Source organism: Anastrepha ludens, chromosome 6, assembly GCF_028408465.1.
Source record: "Anastrepha ludens isolate Willacy chromosome 6, idAnaLude1.1, whole genome shotgun sequence".
NCBI lineage: Eukaryota > Metazoa > Arthropoda > Insecta > Diptera > Tephritidae > Anastrepha > Anastrepha ludens.
Genome location: NC_071502.1, coordinates 3,358,244 through 3,374,963, shown reverse-complemented (window position 1 = coordinate 3,374,963; position 16,720 = coordinate 3,358,244). Strand labels below are relative to the sequence as shown.

Below are 16,720 nucleotides of genomic sequence, written 5' to 3'. Positions count from 1 at the left end.
AGGTGAAATTCTCGACAAGAAATTAAATTGGAACATGAATGAAAAGGACAGAGTAAAGAAAGCCACTGCAACTCTATTCTCATGAAAAAAGGCAATAGGACGTAGGTGGGGTCTTTCTCCGAAGAACACTCACTGGCTATATTTGACCGTTATCTGACCTATCCTCCTTAACGGGATTATAGTCTGGTGGACGGCTCTCGACAAGACGACGAACAGGCTTCAGAGGGTTCAACGTATGACGCTTATATGTATCACTGGCGCTCTTAGAACCACACCCTCTGCTGAATACTCTTTCCTTCTTACCTCCCCTAGATTTACTTGGTAGACACTGCTGCTCGGCTTGCCTCAACTAATCAATGGTGCCATTTAGGTGTTGGACACTTGGCCACAACACTGGGTCTGGGTCCAAACAATCCTATTGACGAAGAACCATACTTTAACAGGTTATTTAGTACTATATTTTCCGCTAGATGTGAGTGGGTTGACAATATATTTGGTCGGAAAATCTGCGTACGGTTAATTACTGATGGCTCAAAGGTTGACGATGAAGTTGGCTTTTATGTTTAATGTAAGAAGCGTTTCGGCTCGTCTGACTAATCAGGCTTGAAATTCTAGCCATTAATGAGGTAGCTGTCTGGTTAGGAAAAAATGTGTCTACTTTCAGAGAAATCTATATTTACTCTGACAGCCACTCAGCGATTAAATCTCTTGGTGGGGTTTGTCACTAATTCCACTATTGGTCGTCAATGCCGGCCGTCTTTTTAAGAGATGGCGGAATATTTCCGAATCCATTTGATATGAGTGCCAGGGTGTCATAACATACCGGAGCATTGGAAGCAGAGAGGGCACTACCACTCGCCTTCCTCTTGATATGGAGATTGTAGGTGTACCCCACTCAACCTACAAACTGTGGGGTACAAGTAGCAAATAGCATTGTCACTGCAGCCAACTCGAGGTAAGTTGATAGTCTAACATGTAATGCAAAAAGAGCTTGGCCAAAATGGGACGTGCCTACCTCAAGACGCTACTTACTCGCTCAAGGAAGTTGGTTTGATCGCAGGCCACTGTCTCATAGGTCGACATGCTCAAAGATTCAACGTACCTCATTTTGACTATTGCAGAAGTTGCAAGAATAAGAAGGAGAAATACTATTGTATATTAAACATCTTCTCTTTTATTTAGATTTAGATATTTTGGCTCATCCTTGTTAAATGATACCGATGAAACAAAATTGTCGAGTTGGCTTAGAGAACGACTGCCGACCTACCTACCTTTGGAACTGTGCCGTAGAGAGTAAAATAAAACTCTAATTAAAAGCAGTTTCCAATAACAGGTGTTATTTTGAATTGGATTGAGCTATCGAGAGATGATTCACTATTTTTTATGACCGGAATTGGATGGTATTGATCTGGACAACGTTTATTTTCAACAAGACGGCGCTACGTGCCACACAAGCAACGAAACCATTGATATTTTACGGGAAAACTTTCCGGACCGTGTTATCTCTCGAAGAGGTGATCTCAATTGGCCACCGAAATCTTGTGATTTAACACCTTGTGACTTTTTTCTTTGGTGCCACATGAAAGAGAAGGTCTACGCCAACAGCGCAGGGTCGATTTAAGACCTCAAAGATGGAATTCGCTAGGTTTTCGAGGACAAAGGGCAGCCATTTTGCAATTCGGTTATGGAAAATTTCATGAAAAGGATATTGTCCTGTAAGCGTGGACGTGGTGGCCATTTGTGTGATGTTATTTTCCACTGGTAACGGCATACTTTCCTCTTTGTAATGAAATAAAAATATGTTCATTTATATAAAAACTAGCATTTTTCTTTGAATATCAAAATAACACCTCTTATTTGAAAACCCTTTGTAATGAAGGGTTTGGCAAAGTTTACCAGAGACACTGAATGGTTCATGAGGAGGGGTTGTAAATTTAATGCAGGTATCAGAAAGGTATTCAATTTTTAGACTAAGTGAGCCGTACAACAAATGTCATAAATTCATGTAGTATAATTTTGTAATGGCGCACATTCAGTCACGCCAATGAGCATTAATAATTAGCGCCAATGAGTGCTATTAAATTAGATCAGACAAATCATCCAGTATGCAAAAATATTGAAATTTCGAGGAAAACAGTTGAATGTAATTAAGAGAAAAAAAATGTAATGATTGTTAAAATTTTACATTCATTTTCGTAAATATTCATACCCTAATTTCTTTCAATAATTTTCGCTGCCACTAAGCACAAAAGCGTTGAAATTACAAAACTACATACCACACTAAACAAAAACATATTAATTTGACGCTTACTTTCCATACTAATTACAATAAATTTTCACATCGAAATGAATAAAATAATTATTTTAGGCGCTAATATATTTGTGTGTGCTATGTGAAGTTAGCTACGTCAATGGTGGGAAATATGTAATTATATTGTATAAAATTAAAATAGTGCCAGACAAATAGAGTGGGCACACAATGAGCTGGCTATATAAATATACAAACCCATTTATAAAAAACCTTTTATTCTACAGCTTAAATTAAAATTATTTCGAGGCAGAAACAAAATAGAGGCGGGAGGTGGATGTCACAGCTGACGGAACGCTAGTGTGGCATATGACTTGCTTGGTTATCTGAGGTTTGTGAGCTCGAGAACAACCCCGCGAATATGTAAAATAATATATAGGGTCTTTCAAGTTCGAGTTTCTTGTTTAGCTATGTTTTCTTTTTTTTTTGTTATGTTTTATTTACAGTTGTCACAGCTCGATGGCATCTCTGAGAGGCAGTTGTTAAGCAGAAAATATACAATTTACTAAAATGCGTTCAAAATTTGGGATTCGATCCAGCATCATATAAAAATAAAGCTGGGTAACTACCGAAACCAGACGATCAATTCTCGTTCTGTGTAAACGTGAAGTGAAAAAAAGTTTCATTTCCTTTTCACAGACATTTTTCACTCTGTCTTTTCACAAACGATTATTCAGCGATTATTGCTGGTGCCATCATAAAAGTGTTCCGTTTCCACTGTAGCCATGAAGCTTTTGCAAGTTTCGATTTTCAAATTTCAAAACAACTGTCAAGATAAGGAAAAGAGTTCGTCATGAGAAAAAGTACGATTATAAATTTCGGTAAACTTAATGCTCGTTTGAAAATAATTTAATATTTATAGGAATTTGTTGAGACTGCTGAGACGCTCTTTTCGCATTGGACAAAATCTCTTTGAAACGACCACCAATGATGAGGTTTATTAGAGATCTTTGAGAAATAAGCAAAATATCAATATTTGGGCTGAAGGACAACGCGAAGCCATTCAAGAATAGTCGGTATATCTATTTAAAACTATCATTTGGTGCGGCCTATGGACTGAAGGAATCACCGGTCCATATTTCTTCAAAGACGAGGCTGTGAAAGGCGAACAAAGACAGTGAATGGCAAACGGATCATACCATGATAAACGACTTTTTGATGCCGGAAATTGAAGCCCGTGATCTCCACAACATTTGGTTACAACAAGACGGCGGACGGCGCTCCTTGCCATACAGCCGGTGAAACAATCGATTCTTTGCGTCGTCGTTTCGGTGAGCAAATTATCTCTCGTCTCGGACCAGGGGATTGGCCATCAAGATCGTGTGATGTCACACCTTTGGACTTTTATTTGTGGAGCTATGCAAAGTCTAAATGCTTTGTGAATAAAGCAGCTTCGATTGAGGCATTGCAAACTATGAAGCCTACTAGTACTTACTAAAGTTATTCACGAGATGCCGACCGATGTAATAAATTTATAAGATTTATAAAATACACTAAGCCACTAGTGAAGGTTTGCTCCGGCCATTCAATGGAACACATAGCTGCTGTAAGCAAATTATTGGGGAGTATCAAACTTTGCCAATTGAACGGAGTTCAGAGCAATTGGGTTTACGGAATAGATGTTTTAGCAAGGTTTTTTACCTATTTTTTGATGGTAAGAATATTGTCAAGAAGGTGACATATTAAGCTAAACACTATTTTGTGAACTTTTGACGAAAACCAAAAAAACTCATGCCAATTTAGTAAAAAATTCTACTATGCACAAAATCAATTCTAATGCAATATTTAAATTATTTATCACTCGTATTTTTAGCTCAGAAACCTATCTGAGCGAAACGCGAAAAATAATATTAACATTTTTAGTAAAAAAATCATGACTTAAAGTCTAATAAGCTGCTTTGCCAAAAGTCTAGGGAACTTATTGCGAATAAGTTCCAGTGGAGGATGATTCACGATAGTCTATAGAAATTTGGCTACCAAGATCGTCCGAATTAAGGTCTGTGGGCTATTTTCTGAGGGTCAATGCCAAAGATACAAAGTATGTAAATGACTTGCAAATAATAGAAGCTGTGGAGAATAATATTTGCTTAGAAATTGCTGCGGTAGAGTCACAAAATAATAGAAAATTCCACCAAAAGAACACCAAGGATAAAAAAAAAATATCTGCAGGCATTCAGGTGAATGACATTCATGAAATATAATTTAACATTAAAAAAATTTGGAGATTCTCTACTTCATATTTCCATGAATAGATAATACATTTCCACTAAAACTATGTTTTTCATTGGAATTGAAAAACAAAAAAACTCAATCTCCCAGTTTTAAGAAATATATTTTTTGAAAAGCAGTCTCATGAATGCCATTTGTCGTTGTTTTGAAATAATGAAAAAACTACATTTATAGACTAGAAAGACGGTAGCGTTAATCGGGATGAACGACTTAATTCGGAATTATCTTAGGAATTAAGTGCAGCCAATGGGGATTAACAAATAGACTTAAGGGGACCGATACCTGTAAAATTTGTGATCAACCGTGACAACTCTATTCTTTGCGTTCGAGCGCTGAAAGAGGTTGAATTTTCATGTATTCAAACTTTAGACGCGTTTTTTCTCAAAACTACAACATATTTTTCGAATTGGCGGACACGATAACTCGAAAAATTATTGACCGACCTCCCTGAAATTTTGCACACATGCTTTTTATGATATAACTTTCTGTGTGAATTTACAATTCGAAAATTTTTCGAATAAATAATTTTTTCGAAGTAAAAATAGTAGGAAATTTCGCCCCAAAACTCATTTTTGTTTTGAAGTATTTTATTCCGCGAATTTTTTTTTTAATATACCATTTGTTTTTAATTCATATAGACATTATGACATTGGTTGACAAAGAAATGTTTGGTTTTTTGTATTCAGGCCACTGACGCCGATGCTACAATGCGCGCCGATTGAGAAGCCCCGCTGGGACCTTCCTGGAAGAATTGGGTGTACATCCGTCATTTTAAATGATTAAAATAAAAAAAAAAATTTTATATTATTTTAATGTATAAATAAACTGTATGCCAATTTTGAAAAAAAACAAATATATAGGGAAAATATTGCCGTTTACAGGTATCTGTCCCCTTAATTCTCACAATTTAAGCGGATTAGGGGAATTTTCGATGGGTACATTGCCAAAAGCAACAGTTAATATCTATTGTGAATGCAAATTATTTAACCAGTTTGAAGAGAAGAATAAGAAAGGCTGGATGCAATACTAGTTTGCATTAACACATTCGAATAACATTAATTGTTTTGATATTTCGGAGCAGTTTGATAAATAGTAATTAAATATTTTTTTAAATAAATATTTATTTTTTATTATTAGGGCAGCTGACATCCACGGTCCCTCTATTACTGACAAATCTACCCAATAAGCAATCAGCTGTTCATTTATCCGCGTAACAACAGTCTGTCATACAGCAGTTTTATCAGAATTAACTGCGCCGGTAATCCCGATTAACGACGCCATCTGTCTAGGCTATTACCCAACCGTTTTTTCAGTTTTTTAAAACGTAAAAAATATTTTTGGCTCGAGTTATTTGAAGTTTAATACCGAATGATACTTAAATTTCCACAACGTCATACTTGAATTATAATTTATTTTTGAGTCCAATGCATTGCCAAACCGCCGCTGTTTTTTGTGCTTCACTCTTCGATATGCTTCAGTAGTAGTGTAAGTCATTTTGTTTGGCACATTTCGATATATTAAAGAGTTCACAAGTGCAACCGGAAAAAGTCAATATATGTAAAAATATGCAAGAAAGAGGATAAAATAAATAAGCCGAAGAACAATTTAAAATTGCACACCCATCAGCATTTCTGCCCAAAAATAGCTCACATGCACAATGGGTGTAAGGGTGTCGATGTGTAATTCTGAACAGCGATTAAGGCAAAAGCGATTGAAGTGGATTCGTTTAATGGTTTGTGCACACCTCGTAGGAAAATGAATGACAAATGTTAAAGTAAGTGAAATTTAGGTCTATATCAACAATTCCGGTAGACGGTTTACCAGCTTAAGTCACATAAAAAAAAATACTCAAAATTACTCATACATTTCAAGTTGGCTGAGAGCTGAAAAAACTATAAAAAGTAATGAAAGTTATCGTAGTTTGGCTACAAGGAATAGCAGCCTAAGTACCTCTAAGAAGAAATTTATTTATGTGTATAGGGTTTTCTAATGGGTTAAGTCGATGTTTACACTGATGCCAAATCATCATGGTGAGATATGTAGAATTAAAAAGATAAATACTGGCTCTAGTATGAAAGGTTAAAGGGAGACCACACCCTAATGTAAAGTTGGGATGAGCCATCGTGATCATGAAATTTACGGATTTGCGGGATTTCTGTAGTCCAGGTACATGCCAATGAGTCGAAATCGACCGATGTACTCGAAGTCAACATAACACAGGTTATTGCTGAAATTCAGCAGCACTCTATTGAAAATTGGACCACTCAGTTCTGTGCTACTATTCGAAATTGCATCAAACATTGTAATGATTTCATATTCCATACATGATGGCATATAAGGAATCTTAAAAAAAAAAAAATAATTTCATCAACACAGCTTGTTTTACCCCTTTTCAGCGCACCTAAAATATACTGTGAAGAAGGCATCGAGTGTGCAGTTGATGGCACGAATAATGCCCAACAACGGTTGACCTGCCCATAGCAGAAGACTATATAGTGGGGTTGCCAGTTCGGTTCTTCTGTACGCGCCACCGATCTGGAATATAAATAGTTACAAAATAAAACTAATAGCCATCTATCGACTTTGCGGACATTTTGGCAAACGAAATAAAGAGGGTATTCATAAGGCTATCCGAACATGACGGCACGTAAAGGAATTGCAGCAGAAGCAATGCGTCGTTCGATCTCATGGCAGGAATGGTGGAACAGATCACCTAAGGGTAGATGGACGCATGAGTGAATACCCATTCTTACGACGTGGATAGAAGGGAACTATGGGCGTTTCCCATTTCCTCTGTGAATGCCCTGGCCTATGGAAGGACAGAAGGTGAACCCTGAGCTAACAGCTGTTCGAGAGTTTTGATCAACTGTCTGGCTTAGATGTCAACAACCTAATAAGGCTCTTGAAACGCATAGACTGGAAACAGTCATGCTGTAAATAACCGTTAAACAAGTTGGCAACAAAATGATGCGAAAGCGCAAGTTGGGTCCTGGATGAATCACAATTTCAACCAACCAACCACGTTCCAAACTTCCAAGATTTGAGTGTGCATTTTTATATATACAAAAAAGTAAAATTTTTGAGTGGCTTAAAGTTGGATGGGGTTTTGAAGTTTTTGTCTGGTGGCACGGTGAATTTTCTACATATAATGAATGCTCAAAAATTTGTTAACCGGAAAAAAACACCCAACACCTACATGAAAAAACAGAAAACTTGTCAAAATTCAATCCGATTTTTGAGTACCTGAAAATTGCATTTTATTATACGAAAATTAATCGGACTATAAAGCTGCGAACCCCGAATTATTTCTTAAAAATTAAGAAGTGTGAAATTTTCATGAAAATTTGCTGAATTTTTTGTTTTAATTTGCACAAAGTTGGGAACTTCGATTGAAATGATTTTTGTAGTGAAATGAAATATTTTTCATAAAATAATAATAAAATAAAATTAATAAAATATAAAAATAAAAATAAATAATAAAAAATATGAAATAAGACACAATTTGCCTGTATCTCTCAATAAGTCCCTGGGTTTTAGTTACTCAACGCAGTGCATTGTAGCTGGTAAATATTTTTTTGGTAAGCTGTATTTTATTTGAATAAACAGGGCCGGCATTGGGTCTTCTATATAATATTTTATTTTTTCATTTTTTACGAGGTGTAAAAGCAATCGGAAGCCTTAGTCAGTGTGGGACTTTAACGCTACTAAAACACGTCAAGTCCAACGGTTCATCCGACAGAGATATCCTTGCACTTTTTCATAAAACAACTTAAGCCAACTCTGCACTTTTTTCAGACACTAACTGATTGCTTGCTTTTTCGCGAAATATTTAATGAGTGAATAATTCACAGAGATTGCTTGAGTAACTAAATATATGATAAAATTTCAATTAAAATTGTATTAATTTTTTCTATGATACATTAGAGTTTATTGAGCTTAGAGCAAAACTTGTGAAAGTCACATAGATTGTTTTGCCAAAAGCCCACAGATATATGTATAAGGAGCATGATCTCTAAAGCTGATTTTCAGTTTAGGTCAAGATAGATATAAGGATATTAGTTATACAAGGTGGCGGAAAACTAGTCACTTTTGTTTTTGAATAACTTTGTTTACTAAATAGAAAAAAACAAAAAATTATTTTGAGTGATGGAAATTTTTATTTTGACCTTTACGTGCTCCATTGCTTGTATGTGTGTATACCGCGGTTGCAAAAATTATAAATAATTTTCCCTTAGGGTGATTAATTTTGCGCCACCTTTAATATAGATGTATGTATTTGGAAAGTTTGAATGAAACTTGCATTAGGCTAGGCGGTTATCCTAAGAATGATTCACTCAGACTCCCAGTCCCTTGTGGTGCCGTAGGAGCGTTACAATTACCTTTGTCCCCTAAAATCAAAGTGTACTCAAAACAATTTTTTCTACTATTTGTGTTGTGCGTATTACGGTACCTTGGAGCTCAAATTTAAATTTATTAAAGAAGAGTCTACGAGCGCTTGAGTTCTTTGCCCTTCGTTTTGGTAGTACTAGACAGTGGCACGTGATGGTGCTGTACACTTACTTCCGCTTCCACATCGCGGCAATTGCAATAGAAGTCGTGCCGGTAAAGTTCAATTTGGCATCGAGTAAGTCAGAGTGAGTAGAGATTTGGTGCGTTGAGCACTTATAGTCGACCAACGTTAAGTTACCCAGGTTGCTTGTCTAAGTCAAGATACTCGGTGGCCCAAAGGCTCATTGTGATACCCGCATTTGATTTCCATCCATCCATTCATCCAGTTGCTTAAACCACATAGATCTTTTTAAGAACTAGTCTCTCCAGTGAGACATTTTATAAATTTCCCAGGTCTTCAAAGAATTATGGCTGAGATAATTGGCACGACTCTTTACCGACTTGTACGACTCAATTTCTTTCTCATCTCCACAACTCCTGCAGAAGCCATTGTGAGGTACACCCATTCTACTGGCTAGGGTAGCAACAGTGCAGTGACCCATTACATCACCTGTGAGGGCTCTGGTAGTTGATCTGTTGAATCCAAGCAGACACTTTGCCTTTTTAACGATTCAGTTTTGGACAGAGCGTTTTGGTGACCTTGCAGTTAGTAGTCAGAGTTCACCTTCTATTGGTCCCCGCCATTACGCTCAAGTCATTCGCATTGTACAGTTCGTTTAGAGGAATGCTTATGTCCCTACCACCCGGTGAAGGTCAAGCTTAGAGCTTTTTCTAGCACACTCATCCACTCTTTCATTTCCATCCACTCCAGAGAGGCCGGGGACCAGACAAAATATGCGTTTCTTTGATGCCTTGGCGAACAATTTGAAGTCAATGACAAAGTCTGCCATGCAAAAGCTCCTCATAAAAACCATTTGCCGTTCGGAGTCTGCTTAAAACTGTAGGTACCTCCATTTGTGGAACAATATCAAGACACACGCTATTCATTTTTGATTTTATTGAAACAATTCGGGGACTTTTTGAACAGAAATATTTTGTGACATGCGTTTAAAATGGTGTGACGATCAACAATTTTCGTATATTTTAAGCGAATTTTTCTCCGACATTTTTACGGTTTTTTATGTTTATACAATTTTGTCTAATTTGGAAATGCGGTACTTTTTCCCTTGAGACGAAGCTCCAATTTTATAAGGGTATGCGGAAAATAATCTGTCTCTAACCAGGTACGTATCTAGTTTTCACCCAAAAAGTTCCATTGGATTTTTAACAAAACTAACAAATGTCACTGCACTGTGCGTAATAACGAGAGAGTGGGGGAAAAAGGGGGGAATAAAGAACTAACTACAATGTTGTTATTATTATTTTTTCAACTAGATATGCGGGTACATATGTATGCATGTATATGTGTCATTGCATGCCTGAGAGTACAGCTGGCACTTTCGGAAAGTACTTATATATTTACATTATCATAGACTACACACACACACTTGCTTGCACAATGTTTCTCAGCCTCATTAGAAATTCAAATGCGTGTGCACGCCACAGACAACAAAAATACATAATACAAAAGAAAAAACTAAGAATGCTTACAATAAAAAAAAATACAAAGCCTGTATGTGGACTATGAAGTGCATAAGAACTACTGGTAAATATGTATGTATGCATGCTTATTGACCGAATATTGAACGAGTGAGAGTGCGCGATGCCAGAAAGAGAATGACGATTCATAGCGGGAAAGTGCAGCTTGCAGCAAATGGGCACATTCATAAATATATAATATTACGCATACAAATAAATATTTATCACAAAAATAATAAACTAAAAACAGAGAGCTTGAAAATGTGATGGACCTACCTGTTAAGTTGCACTGAGTTGCAATGGCTTGCTGGCCGGCTCACTTGGCTCACTTGGTTCACTTGGCTTGGCAATAAGGCAGGCTGTCAATGCTTTTAGGTGGCTTTATTGTGGCGCTGCGGCGTTTCGTCGCTGTTTTGTGTGCACGCGTGTGTTTGGACGTGCGGCGCGTTGTGAATGCAAACTGCAATTAAGCGAATGAATTGTTGGAATATTTTTGGTGCAAATGTGCATACAGAGGTTTTGTGAAATATATTCGCTTCCTGTAAATTATTGCACTCGAACCGATACGCTTTTTGTTGTTCGTGTGTTGCACGCAGAAAAAAATGAATGTCACAAAAACAGGCGCTGAGTAGTTGAATTTTTAACCGGTCATATAAACACTGCAGATTATTTAGGAGCCCAACTGTTTTGTCTGAGTTGCAAAGAAATTCTGAATGGGTTATCAGCGGCGTCACGGATGTATAGCCACTCAAGTGGCAGAGTACAATGGCGGCAGACCAGACGGCATAAGGCAATACAGAAGAGTGTAAGTATGTGTGGCTGTTTATTTGTATGTAACCATCCGTCAAGTTGTTTATTTTTGATTTTGTTTTTTTTTGTTTTTTGGTATTTTTTTTGTTTGCTACGCTGTCTTGTCTGCCAACAATTTGTGTGCTTTTCGAATGCCTCTTGGTTGTTGGTCTGTAATTTGCTACGCTTATCTCATCAGCTGCGCGTCTTTCTTGTTGTTTTTGTCGGTGATAAATGCGATAAATTCAATTGGTGTTGTTGCCGGCTTTAACTAACACCTACTGTTGATAGTAATGCGCCATAAGAACATTAAAAAAAATTCACATACATACAGACATATGCAAATTTTATAGATGCACCTGCCGGGGTGGTGCTGAAATTACGCCCGCTGCTTACCTTTTCTGTGCGAACTCCAGTTGGAAGCACGCAGCTCAACAAGTGGACGACGTTGTTTTTTGGTGTACAGTGAATTGGCGTGATAGCGTTTATTTTATTTAACGGTAATAAGCGCGAAATTCTACAGTTTATTTTGTTGTTTGTTTAGTTTATTATTAGTTTTTACTACTATTTACGGATTTATACAGATAACGAAAGTTTATTTATACTAATTATATTCTACTTTGCTTTTATTGTAGTTGATAACTAATTTTTTTATTTTTCTTTCAACCAGCCGAAATAAGTTATGGCTCAACACCTTTCTCATTCAACCACTTTTCAGTAACACTTTTTGACAACCGAATTTTTTTCACTGCAACAGTTTTGAGTTTTTTTGTTTTAAATTATATTACTTGTTTTTTGTATTCGCTCTCTTTTTTATCGTTTTCACTTTATCGCTTTATTTCGCTCGCCTCATGCAACAGCCTCCAAAAATGTATGCTGCTGCCTCAATGAAAGCATCGCTGCTGACTGTTTATCGTCGGCGCTTACCAATTGCCGCCAGGTCGCATGGCCACTTGCTGGCTGCGCTGTTAGTTCCGTCTCTGCTGCTATTATATTTGCTGCTCCTGTTGTTATTGCTGTTACTGTTGCTGTTGTCTTAACATGACCGCATGTCTTATTGTCAGTTGCTGTTGTGTTAGCCAGCAAATGTTGGCTGTTATTCTATTCTTAACGGCATTGAGTAGTCTGTTAAGATCTAATCTGTTAAAATTGCATCTGCTAAAAATTTATCTGTTAAACTTGAAGCTGTTGAAGGTGCGAGCGCACTTTGTGCTCGAATAACAGCGATTTGTACAGAATGTGGCGTGTGAGCGAGCTTTTTTTGCTATTTATCTGATAAACTAGCGGAGCTTCATCTACATGCGTATATATGTAAGATTTTTTACCTGAAAACATTTTCTTTTTTTCAACCGCAATGGGGAGATAAAAACTACTTTGGCCGAAACCAATTTAATACCAAAAGTGGTTAAGCGGTAAAAACAAATGCATGGGTCTTAATTGTTCAGACAGACATATGCGTATATTAAAGACGTTTTATTTAATCCAGCAACTATTGGACGATATATGCATTTTTCATTATTATTACATTTCATTGTTATGTCGGCCGCCGTAGCCGGATGGGTTGGTGCGTGACTACCATTCGGAATTCACAGAGAGATCGTAGGTTCGAATCTCGGTGGAACACCAAAATTAAGAAAAAGTTTTTTCTAATAGCGGCAGGCAATGGCAAACCACCGAGTGTATTTCTGCCATGGAAAAGTTCCTCATAAAAATATCTGCCGTTCGAAGTCGGCTTAAAACTGTAGGTTCCTCCATTTGTGGAACAACATCAAGACGCACACCTAAAAAGGGTGTACGCGCCAACTATATATACATATACACATTGTTATGCACTCAGTTGCTGGAAATTGCGGTATTTAGCTTTTTAAGATTATTTTCCAAAAGCCTCATGGGAACTGAACAAGTCAGTTCTTATTTTAGGTATTTTAAATATGTAAGCAACCTGTTCAGTTGCTTGCGGTTTCACCAGAGATTAGTCCACGTATGCCATCGATGTTTCTCAGCTATTAAAGGGCCATCGATCTTTCTAGTTTTCGAAGGTACACGCAAATTCTTGCACATCATCTCTTATATCCACTTTATAACATAATCCATGACCACAAGAATTCTGTATACCTTGATGTGGGCGAGGACTTGGCGTATTCAAAAGAAAAGTTCTTCAGAAAGCGCTGCAATTAAGGGTTATATGAGCCCAACAGACATAGGTGTATATGAGGCGCAGCGAATTAAGAACCAGAGGTCCCACTGGTTGGCTGTTTTAATGAGTAAAAACGTTGAAGCTTTGACGAATGACACAAATGCTAGTGATAACAAGAAGAGAAGAAAAAGAAGAATAATCAGAATTGTTTAGCTTTTGCCTGTGAAAGAAAAGTATTTTAATCAGTAATTACAAGTACTATTTAACCATTAAAAATTATCAGTTGCAATAATATAGATTATTGTATGGAAATGTACCCAATGATCATTCGTTTTTAATGTAATTTACTCCTATTAGTTATGCACCCCTGCGCATTATCTAACATAATATATACGCGAAGTCAACTCATGAATTTCAGTCTTATTTTTACAGAAAGAACAAATGGAGAATATTCTGGATGTTAGTCAAATCCCTTGGGTTATAAAAGTTCCATTGAAAGAGATGAAACCGAGTTATTAAAAAAATCAAATATTGGAATAACCTTAAAAAATAAACGGCAGCGGCAGCTTATTCTATTGGGTAAAATAATGGTATAGGTACCTTTGCTACTGATTCATGCCCCTTTTTCTCTCTTTTAAAAAAGCCTTAGAATCAAAATGAATGGATTCCATCCATCAAATAATCCATTTCCATGGGGGAAAGGGAAATCTTTTGTAACCAAAAATTCTAAAAAGAAAAAAATTTACGAATTGTGTGGCAGATGCTATGATATAAAGGGTTTTCCAATAACAGGTGTTATTTCGAATAGCCCGATATTTCGGTAGATGCCACTTTTGAAGCTGTCATTTTTTGATATTTGACAAGTAGAAACTACGCCATTAATAAAAATGGAACGATACACGCTTAAACAACGCATTGAAATTATTAAAATTCACTATAAAAATTGTGAAAATTTGGCAGAGACGGTTCGTAAAACTCGAACATTTTTGGGTCATCGTGGAGCACCTTGTCGGACCGCCATACAGAAATTGGTGAACAAATTCGAGCTGTTGGGACAAGTTAGTGATGTGAAGAATAAAACCCGTGCACGTCACTCAAGAACAACCGAAAATATTGCCGTTGTAGTCGAAAGTGTTGAAGAAAATCCAGGTTTGTCCATTCCTCGTTGTTCTTTGGAATAAGGCATTCCACAAACGTCATTGCACCATATTTTGCGTAAAAATTTGGGTCTTAAAGCTTATAAAGTCCAGTTAACACAAGAACTCCAGCAGGTCGATCATCAACAACGTCGTGTCTTTGCTGATTTGGATTGATTTATCAAGAAAGCCCTTTCAGGTGCAATTAATGGTTGCCTTAGCCGCGTTGTTTCTGACTTCCAAATATTTTCTGAAGGTAATATAATTTTTTTTCTAAGAAATTATTGAAGATTATTTAAGCTCCAGCTCATTGCTCATGCTTTTATGATATACCCAGTAAAATTTATACTACAGCAATACATAGAGCCAAAACACAAACAAAAAAGGAAAAACAAAATTTTTGGATTTCTTTTAGCTCTTATGACATTAGATAAATACGGTAATATTTTTGTTTCACCCACAACACAGTATTGCTTCTAAAATACATATCTGTAAACCAAACCTGAGAAAAGTTTTCATATTCAAAACTTTGCCTTTAATGCTAAAAAGCTTTATTTATTATTACTTTTTTTATTAAATGGTAAGATCAGCAGGTTTTTGCTGGTTCCAACAAGAAGTTTAAGTGAATATTTTAAATATTTGGCCGCTGCGTTTAATTTAATTTTGTTTATTTTTTTGGAACTAAGTGTGTTCGTAGAAATTTATTACTGGCTTTACACAAATGCATACAAGCCATACACAGAAATTTGCCTAAAAGTATGCTAAGCTTAATACTTTATTGAACGTTTTTTAGTTGTATAGGTGTTAGTAAGAAGCGACTGAAATTAAATTATTGTATATGCAGAATAAGGCGGTATTTATGTCAAGATGATGCAAAAATTTTCACTTTGTAGGAACAAAAAAAGAATAACCGAAGTTAGAAGTTCTTCTTCTTAATTTGCATGTTCGTATTCGAACGTAAGCGATCCGTCAAAAGTGTGCATATATTTAGTGTATTTCTTATATATAAATTCATATTGTTAAAAAATATTAGTTGTAATGCGCTGAAATCTTCTCTGTCTCTTGCCACATACCACAACTCCCTGATATTGCCGATTCCCGACCAGTAATAGGCCCGTCACAAGGGGTCCGTTGCGGCAACGAATTTGACTGACAGCAAAATAAATTATGTGTACTCGTATTTGAGTCGAAGACGCCACATAAGACGTACATCATGCCAAGACGTATAGCATAAAAACGCGCCACTTTATACTTTCGCCGTACGGCAAACTATGGAAAGAAGAACAATTTTGTATCGGCAAATTTGTATCGATGGTGCTTTTTATTAAATCAAACTAATTGCAGAAAATAAATGGAATTTAAATTAATAGAGTCAATTCAAATGCACCCTCATTCTTTCAATAAAAGCTTGAGAGAATAGAGAAAAGACTAGGCTCAACCAAGTTGTCCAGAGAAATAAGTGTGTGTCCTGATCTCGAAGTTATAATCGCACCCACCGTCTACCACTAGCATAAGGACGAGATCCACGACAAAACAGATCGACAATTAGGGGATCGGACAGTGTACAGACAGACAATTAATGACATTTATCGGGAGACTCCTACCACCTACTTAAGCTGCCCGACCCCCGAATGCCGGCATCGGAGTCCAAGCAATACCCATTGCAGACGAAAAGCTCCAACTTCCCCTAGAGTACCGCGTAACCTTGGCACAACTACGTTCTGGATACTGTAGCAGGTTAAACTCCTACCTAGTGATGGGACAAGGGTAAATACCCAAATGGAAAATTGGGTATTTAAATGTAATACCTGGGTATTTACCCAAAATATGGGTATAAATCAGAATAAAGAAAAATTTAAATAAATTAAAAGAATTTAATTTTTATTATGAATTAGATTTTTTAATAACAAATGAAATAATTTTTAAATTTAATCGTAATCACTGTCGCCGTCCGTGTCCAATAAAAACTCATATCGAGTAGAGTGCGTGATTCCTGTTGAGGTTGAAGGGATATCGTCCTGAGTACCTTCCAGTGAAGAATTCATGTCATTTTCAAATTGAGTGGAGTGCGTGCTTTCTGCTGAAGGTGGTAAA

The 16,720-nt window shown here is 36.6% G+C and overlaps 1 protein-coding gene across 1 annotated transcript in view; it reads right to left on the bottom strand.

Moving 5' to 3' along the window:
- Positions 1-12,243, bottom strand: part of LOC128867777 (calcium release-activated calcium channel protein 1) — an 81,453-nt gene extending 69,210 nt beyond the window's left edge. Inside the window, exons 1-2 of the mRNA XM_054109270.1 lie at positions 11,750-12,243; positions 10,841-11,024 (exon numbers count right to left, since the gene is read on the bottom strand). The gene's annotated coding sequence lies outside the window, so the exon portion shown is untranslated. The remainder of the gene's footprint in view (positions 1-10,840; positions 11,025-11,749) is intronic.
- Positions 12,244-16,720: the final 4,477 nt, after the last annotated feature.